Source organism: Nematolebias whitei, chromosome 5 (genome assembly GCF_014905685.2).
Source record: "Nematolebias whitei isolate Nwh7 chromosome 5, NemWhi1, whole genome shotgun sequence".
NCBI classification, from domain to species: domain Eukaryota; kingdom Metazoa; phylum Chordata; class Actinopteri; order Cyprinodontiformes; family Rivulidae; genus Nematolebias; species Nematolebias whitei.
Genome location: NC_056502.1, coordinates 16,203,190 through 16,211,372, shown reverse-complemented (window position 1 = coordinate 16,211,372; position 8,183 = coordinate 16,203,190). Strand labels below are relative to the sequence as shown.

The 8,183-nt window shown below is 41.6% G+C and overlaps 1 protein-coding gene across 3 annotated transcripts in view; it reads left to right on the top strand.

The window, feature by feature from the left end:
• The first annotated feature begins 3,790 nt into the window (after positions 1-3,790).
• The window catches only part of ttyh1 (tweety family member 1), a 33,188-nt gene continuing 28,795 nt past the window's right edge, over positions 3,791-8,183 (top strand). For all 3 annotated transcript variants that reach the window (XM_037676265.1, XM_037676266.1, XM_037676267.1), the window contains exon 1: positions 3,791-4,077. The gene's annotated coding sequence lies outside the window, so the exon portion shown is untranslated. The remainder of the gene's footprint in view (positions 4,078-8,183) is intronic.

Below are 8,183 nucleotides of genomic sequence, written 5' to 3'. Positions count from 1 at the left end.
GTTTGAGGTGCAGTGACGTTTAAGGGCCGGGAGATCACGAGCATCCAGTAGAGTTTTACGGCCTTGACCTTACGCACAGCGATTGTTCCAGATTCTTTGAATCCTTTGATGATGTTATGCACGGTTGATGATGATAACTTAAAAGTCTTTGCTATTTTACGCTGGGTAACACCATTCTGGTATTGCTGCACTATCTTTCTGCGCAACAATGGTGGAATTGGTGATCCTCTTACCATCTTGGCTTCTGAGAGACACTAACACTCTGAGAAGCTCTTTTTATACTCAATCATGTTGTCAATTGACCTAATTAATGTTAATTGGTCTTCCAGCTGTTAGTTATATGCTCAATTTCCTTTTTCCAGCCACTTATTGCTACTTGTCCCAACTTTTTTGGGATTTGTTGACACTGTGAAATTTTGAATCAACATATTTTTCCTTTAAAATGTTACATTTACTCAGATTAAACTTTTGATCTGTCATCTATGTTATATTACGAATAAAATATTGACATTTGCCATCTCCACATCATTGCATTCAGTTTTTATTCACAATTTGTTTAGTGTCCCAACTTTTTTGGAATCCGGTTTATACTTTAAACATTAAAAGGGGGCAAATTGTATTTAGTGTTCAATAAAATAAAATAAAATATGTGCAGAATTAGACATTAAAGCCCTAATTTTAACGTTTTCAATGTTCTTACTTCATTATATTTTTAGTTGGATTTAATGACTTCAGTTCATCTGAACCACAATAACCAACCGTAGCGGAACTGAGTTGTCTTTAGAGGTTTCTAAGCTTTTGTGTCTCCACAGAGCGCTTGATAAAAAGGATCATGTGGCCCCAGTGGCTCTAAAGAAACAAAATGACTCCATAAAGAGTTTTGACTTTTGGAAATTATCACCGAAAACTTTAAACGTAGCCTTATAGGGACGACACTGAGACAAAAATGAGATTTTCTCATCTTTATATTAGAAAATATTAGGAAAATGGTTAATTTATCTTAAACAAGAGTTAATCCTGGATTTGTCAGAGTGTGGCCTGTTAGATACAGTAGTCCCTCGCTACTTTGCGGTTTGTTTATCGTGGATTTTCTCTATCACGGTTTTTCAAAATAAGATTGGACATGACGCACAACTGTGATTGAAGGAGGATGAGCCGCACGATCGGCATGGATTTTTATTTAAAATAAATTATTTAAAATTATTTAGCATCTGCTGCATCTTTGTGCAGCCCACACTGCAGAATAAGCTTCCTGCTGCAGCTGATCAGCTGTTCTCGGTGCAGAGCAGAGAAGTGGGCGTGGCCAAGAGCACTTGCAGGTGGCAAAGAGCAGAGCAGGCACAGAGAGGGAAATCATGACCTTCTGTGCTCTTTTAGAGTGTTTAGAGTTTAGAAACATTGTTTAGAATATTGCAAGAGTGTGGGAAGCTTTTAAAATGCCTTTATTCATGTATATTCTTTTCAATTCAAATTCAAAAATACTTTATTAATCTCAAAGGGAAATTATTTATTGCTGTAACTCGTTATCCTCATTTCATTGAGATGTTATAGATACTGATGGCTGTAGACAGGAAGGATCTCTTGTAAAAATCTATCCCACAGTGGATCTTAAGAAACTGGCTGCAGATGCTGTCCGATCCGTCCACACAGACTCAGCTGGCCTCTCGGTTCCCCCAGACTGTAGGACCGCCCTAATGGCAGGCAGAACTCCTCCCAGAGCGATGGCCACGCCTCCTAGCAATCTGCCGAGCTCCTTGTCGCTGTGGACAGCCAACTGTAGGTGCCGAGGGACGATCCTGTCCTTCCACTGTCATGACCCGTGTTTCCTGCTAGTTCCAGGATCTCAGTGGTCACTCGAGCACAGCTGGCAGGTAGATGAGAATGCATCCACAGAACATCCTTTTCAACTCATTTGAGATTTGGGGCTGTAGTTGAGATATTATTTGAGCTTTTGAGATGTTAATCAGCTGCTGTTGGTTGTAGAAAACTGCCTTGTTGCCATGGTTACGCATCATAACAAATGTCCAAAACTAAGAAAAGTTTCAGTAAAAGTCCTTCCAGCTGCACAGCATCTGATACCAGAGGAAACAATCATCCAAAAAATGTGATATTCCTACTTTGTGGTTTTTTACTTATCGCGGGTCTTTAGGGAACGGATCTGCTGCGATAAACAAGGAACTACTGTATAGTTTTACACAAGTTCTCTGTCTACACAGACTGGATAAAGAAAGTTTTAAAACACCTGAGGTGAAACGGACTGTAAAAGCATGGACAACTGTCAGGGAAAACGTCTTTTGCTGCATATTTTTTATTATTACCGACATGATTTTACGATTTCTGTGCCTCTGACTGAGGAGCATCATTGGGAATAAAGTGGTTTAATGTCTTATTTAATTATTATCAAGGTCATTTTTCAAACTGCCTCGTCTTGAGTAGACATTATACTTTGTTTTTGGTTTTTTTTATTGTTGATGAATCAAAGCTTGTGGCTGAGGGGGTCCATTTTTTTCCCTTCCACACAGGTCTTACAAAGACCGAAAACAAATAAAATTATTCTCATGGAGCTAAATCTTCTTTATTTGTGTTGTAAAGTTATTAATAACCGGCACAGTTCACTCTGATTTATTCAGTCTGTTTAATATGAAAACTGCATGAAGCGGAGCGACCGCTTCCTTTTCCTCCACACATCATTTTAACGGGTTACTGCAGTTTTAAATATTAAATTGGGTAGTTTAAGGCCTTTGAGTAGTTTTATTTAATAATTGCAGTAACGGATGTTCCAACACTCCCCACCCCCCCACACCTCCTCTCAGACTGAAGTCGTACATAAATTATATAATTTTGTCTTCTCCTCCATTTTCCTCTGATCCACACGTTTATGAGTCGGTGAATATGCTCTGCAGTTTGCTGGTTTTGCCTCCCTTCCCCCACTCGCCTCTTTTCAGTGACACAGAAAAACCAACCCCCCCCTCCCCTTTCGCCTCCCCCCCCCATCCTTTCTCTGATGGGAGACAAACACTTTTTATTCTTTCTCACCACGTTTCACCTCTACATGTCTTTGATGAGCGCTTCTTGTCCCAACAACTTTTAAATTTTCCATTTTGATCACCATCGCGCCCGTCGTGTCGTTAAAACGCTCTCCGCCACCTCCTCGCCTCCTGCTTCCGTCCTGCAGCCTCCACCGAGCACCGCTCCTGCCTACAAATCCACTGCACGCTGCCTTTGCCCCCTTTTCACTTCATTGTTCGCTCCATCCGTCGCTCGCCCTCCCTCCCTCTTTCTCTCAGCATCCTTCCCTGGGAACCCACTCCCCCCCCCACTCCCCCTCTCAGTATTTCATATTCTCTGCAACTCCTCCTAAAATTCATCTCTTTGTGCCAGTTTGCCTCTCTTATCCTTTTCTTTTCCTCACAGGCAGGAGTTTTCTATTTTTGCCTCTGAGATGTGCCCAGACTTTTAAAAAGTCCTCCTCATCAGTCCTTGCAGCCACTGAAAAGACTTTAGTTTTTGTTTTTTTTCACTCTTTTTTTAATCTGGAACAGGAGTTGGTTCGGTGGGGGTCGGTATTACAAGATCCAACGGAGCGAAGGGGTTCGACCCTTCTAATCCACGTTAACACGTTAATTATCTCAGAGCAGCATCGTGTCGCTGCAGCGTCGCAAAGTCATTCGGGTGTTAAGCGACGAAGGGGCAACAATGCAATGATCAAAAGTCCCTCAGGGCTGTCTCCTCAATCTTAATCCCTCCCTCTCTCTCTCACCCACTCGCTCTCGTTGAGAGCTCCTCTCCCATCCATCAACACAAGCACCTCTCCTCTGTCGCCAGACGACCACACCATCATTGACCGTTTTAATTTTTCAGTAAGCTGCCAGAGCTGCTGGCGTGTTTTGGGCAACATTTTTTTTTTTTTTTGGGGGGGGGCATGTCTCTGAGCTGCTTTTTTTCAGGATGATGAATTCTCAAGAGCGTCAAGCGTTAACGGCAGCCGCCGTGCCTCTCTGAGTGGCTAAATATTTCACGGACACCGGCGGAGAGAAGAGACGGGAGGAGAGAGATCTCCCCAGCAGCCGACGGGAGGTAAGAGACTGATTCTTGTTGAAATGGCTCCACAGCTGATGTGGCTGCACATTAGTCATCCTTGAAATGGAATATAATGTGAAGTGCATGTTTGTTTCACAGTTTTAATGTTTATTTCTAATGTGGTTGTGGTTGCAAATGCACTTGGAGGGGTTTTGGTGAAACCGTCATGCTGGATGAGCTGCAGGGATTCATCTTTTATCTTCGCAACCATCAACCCTAATTGAGGTCTTCACCCATCGACGTTTTTAGTGGATGCAATTAAGCAAAGGATGCTGTGACGCGTCCATCGCATCCACTGATTTCCTCACCGTTCGAGGTTTTAAAACACGTTCAAGGCGTCTGAAAATTCCCTGAAAGTTTCGTCTGTGTGGACACGTTTTGTCCCCGTCGAACTTCGCCTCACGCTGGACGCTTCGGCTGTTTATTGCCTTCGGTCAGTTGCTCGGAGAAGAGCAAACATTTTCAGATGGAACTAGGTTAAGATTCAGTTTAAAGGCTGGGTAATGAGTTTATCTTAGCTGATGAAATGGGCACTAAAGATGTAATGTTCTCATAAACTACAACCCCTAAAGAAGCTCTGCTGTTAAGAAGCTGCAAGTTGACGACTCGGGCTGTAATCATGACAGTTTTATGAGGCCAATTGGAAATGTGCATCCCTCCAGCTGTAAAAGCGCAGCTTTATTTATATCCTCTGATTCACAGTCAGACAACCGAAAGCAGAAAAGGTGGAGTGGATTTTCCTGCACTGAAGATGAGCCTAAATTCAGCTGACTGAAGACACTTTAGCCTCGTTCTCATTAGCCGCATCACAAAATGGCCCTTTTTCTTTGCATCCAGAGATCATGGAGTCTCACATGCACGAGATTTCACCCTCGCTGGCGTGTGAGCGTCACCCACAAACGAGGCGGCATATTTTTCGAACGTGTTTTTGTGTTTCTAAGCCTGTGAGCTCACGTTAAGTTTAAACTCTGTGGATTTATTCAGTCTCTCCTTGTCTTTTTCTTCTTTTTGCCGTTTCTTAAAAAAGCTCATATTGTTCAGTTATGCAATGATGATATTAAGAAGCTGGCGGGAGATATCACGTCACCTTGAGGCTTCCTATCTGTGACAACTGCTGAGTAATCCCCTGCTCCAGGACCCCCCCACCCCCACCCCCCTTCATTTTTTAATTGGAGCCGATCCTTCACCTGATGTCTGATCTTTCATAGATGTGCGATCCTTCATCTTTGTATTATTGTGCAGTCAAGGCACGTGATGCTCAACGCTGCAAAATTCCCATAATTTTCTGCTTTGGAAACTTTCCATGGGACTTGATGGGAATAAATCTTGTATTTAAACTATTAAAGGTAGACCCTTAACAAGGATTTTAAATATAGCTGGAGGAAATGAGTTTGATCACAGTCTTGACTAAAACCAGCAGATTTCATCGCTGCATCGTGCAGTTAGAGGAACCACACCCTGACAAGTGATGAACTGTCACCTGGACCAGGAGAGACCGATGAAAACACTTTAGTTTGTTGTTAAATACATTTTACTGACGTTTGTTTGTATAAAGAGAAGATGACAACAACAACAAAAAGCCTAAATAATGTTAAAATTACATGTAAGTAGTTTTGTTCAGAGTTGTGTGGATTAAAGTCAGCATTTTTTTTATAAATAAATATACCGGTAAGCATTTTCAGGGAATTTTATTTTGGAATTTTCATAGAAGGGATTATTTTTGGCTTTTATTTGAATAAAATGAGGGGAAAAAAAACATGAAAAACATATTACATGAATATTTTTGTTTAGTGTTGCATGTTAGGCTGATTGGTAACTCTAAATTGTCCCTAGGTGTGAGTGAGAGAGTGAATGGTTGTTTGTCTCGTTTGTCTCTGTGATGGACTGGAGACCTGTCCAGGGTGTCCCCCTCCTCTTGCACAGTGACTGCTGGATATGGATATGGGTACCAGTGACCCCTGTGACCTGAAAAGGAAGAAGTGGGTAAAGATAATGGATGGATGGATACGACGACACGAAAGAGAGAACTTAAACGTTTTCTGAAGCGTCTGTTGTGACAGTGATGTCATAATGTGCAGATCAGTCACTAAATTAGTTACCTTCATAAACTTTGGCTCAAACTAATTATTTGCTCATGACATTAGCTTGTGACAAAACAAATGGTTTATATTTTTCTCTCAACATGGTACAGTGTATTTAAATCACACCCAATTCCCTGTTAATTCCCATAAAAATCCTATAATTACCATGTAGCATTTGGGGAATATTTCTCTCCATAACTTCTCTTTGAAAGTTTATGAGTAATTTTCCACCTCGTTGCAACCCTAGCGATACTTCAGAAATACTTTTCTTTCATCAAGACGAATACTTTCATCCTGACTTGGTGAAAAACTGGGTTTAAAATGGAAGACACTTGCTGTCTTTTGTTTTCCTGCCACTGATCATCATCATGGCTTTTTTTTTATTGTGGTGGTATTGTAATCTCACCGGACAGATTTATTCTCATTTTATTGAAAGATCATTCCTGTAGTTGTTTATTGCACCACTTGGAAGGCTTTTACCCTCAAAGGTTGATAAACGTCCGTTGCAGAGCTGCCTCTCCGCTCCAGTTACACGCCTAACCAGATGAATTTATTGAAGTTAAATCACCGCGTGTGGAAAAGATCACGTTGGTTTACTCCACTGAGGTGTTTGCTGACGTATCTCCAAGCGACCTGCTCAGTTTTAACAAGAGTACTGAAGTGTGGGCAGTGTGCTGCTGGACCCGTTAAGGTGGCCAGGCTTAGAGCAGCGCTGTCCGGCCTGTGGGCGATCTGTTAACGCGTTCCTCGGACGCAGACGACCCTGAATGGTGAGCTTGTTCCAGTGTGTGCGGTGGTAAAAATCAAAACTCTTTATCCTGCACTGTATTGAACTGGGGGATGTTTGGATGTTTATAAGCACAGCAGCTGCCTCTGTGTGGGGAATCAATAGGGACAGAAATGAGCCTCAGTAAAGTGGAACAGGGTGCCGATTGAAAGTTTTGTTTGTTTAAAGGATCGTTAATGGCAAAGACTTAAAAAAAAATCCAACACAGACCATGAATTGAGAACGTATGTGTGTTTTTATTCATGCAGCTCTGTATCAGGCTGTGATATCAGCATTGTATAACTCTATATTTTATGTTAGTTTAAATAGTTCCCTGTGTTCTCCCTCTGATGGTTTCTTAATAAGTGTAGCGGTTGTTCTACTCGCCTTCTTCTTGTCCTGTCCCTGTTTGTTGTTTTTGTCATCGGGATTTCACTGTGTGTGATACTAACTGGATTTGTCCTCTGTGTATACTCCACGTTCTCCTTGACCGGCTTTAGGAAGATGTCGAACAGTGGATGGTGACCGCTCAAGTCATCTGTTTTTATTCTGTGGCTTTTATTACACCGTGTGCACACTCCTGTAGGTCTGGGTCTGGGGGGTCCTCCCCCAGAAAACTTTGAAATGCCATTTCCTTCATTCTGGTGTATTTTAATGAGTTGTTAAACATCTACGTTTACCTACATAAAACACTTGATTCAATAACGATTTTAGAGCTCGGCACAACAACAAGTAGCGCTAAGCTAGCAGCATGCAATACAAACGCAATAGTTAAAATGCTACAGACGTAGCACTCCGCTTTACATTACACGACCTAATAAATGCATTGTATAAAATCAATTTAGTGTTAACTGATCATAACAATAAGACTAAACTTATCCAACCTGAAGTTGCAACATATATCTACATACAAAACACACAAAACAAAGCACAACTAGCTTTAAGCATTATATTTAACCATTAAGTATACAACATGACAGAAAATGGAGGTTTACCTGCAGTTACCTTCATACAGATGAACATTCAGCTGATCATGAGGTCGGCCGCAGGGCTTTATCCATCTTATATATTTTTCCGGACTCAGTTTAGGTTTTGGAAATGGAATAAACTGTATTCCCCCCTCTAAATCAGGGCTATTCAACTAAACTGCTCAGGGAGCCACAGTTACTGAAAGCCAGCAGCTCAGGGGCCGGACATCCAGCAATTAAAGTCATTATGTAAAGAAACCAAGTTTTACAATGATCTGTTACCTTTTA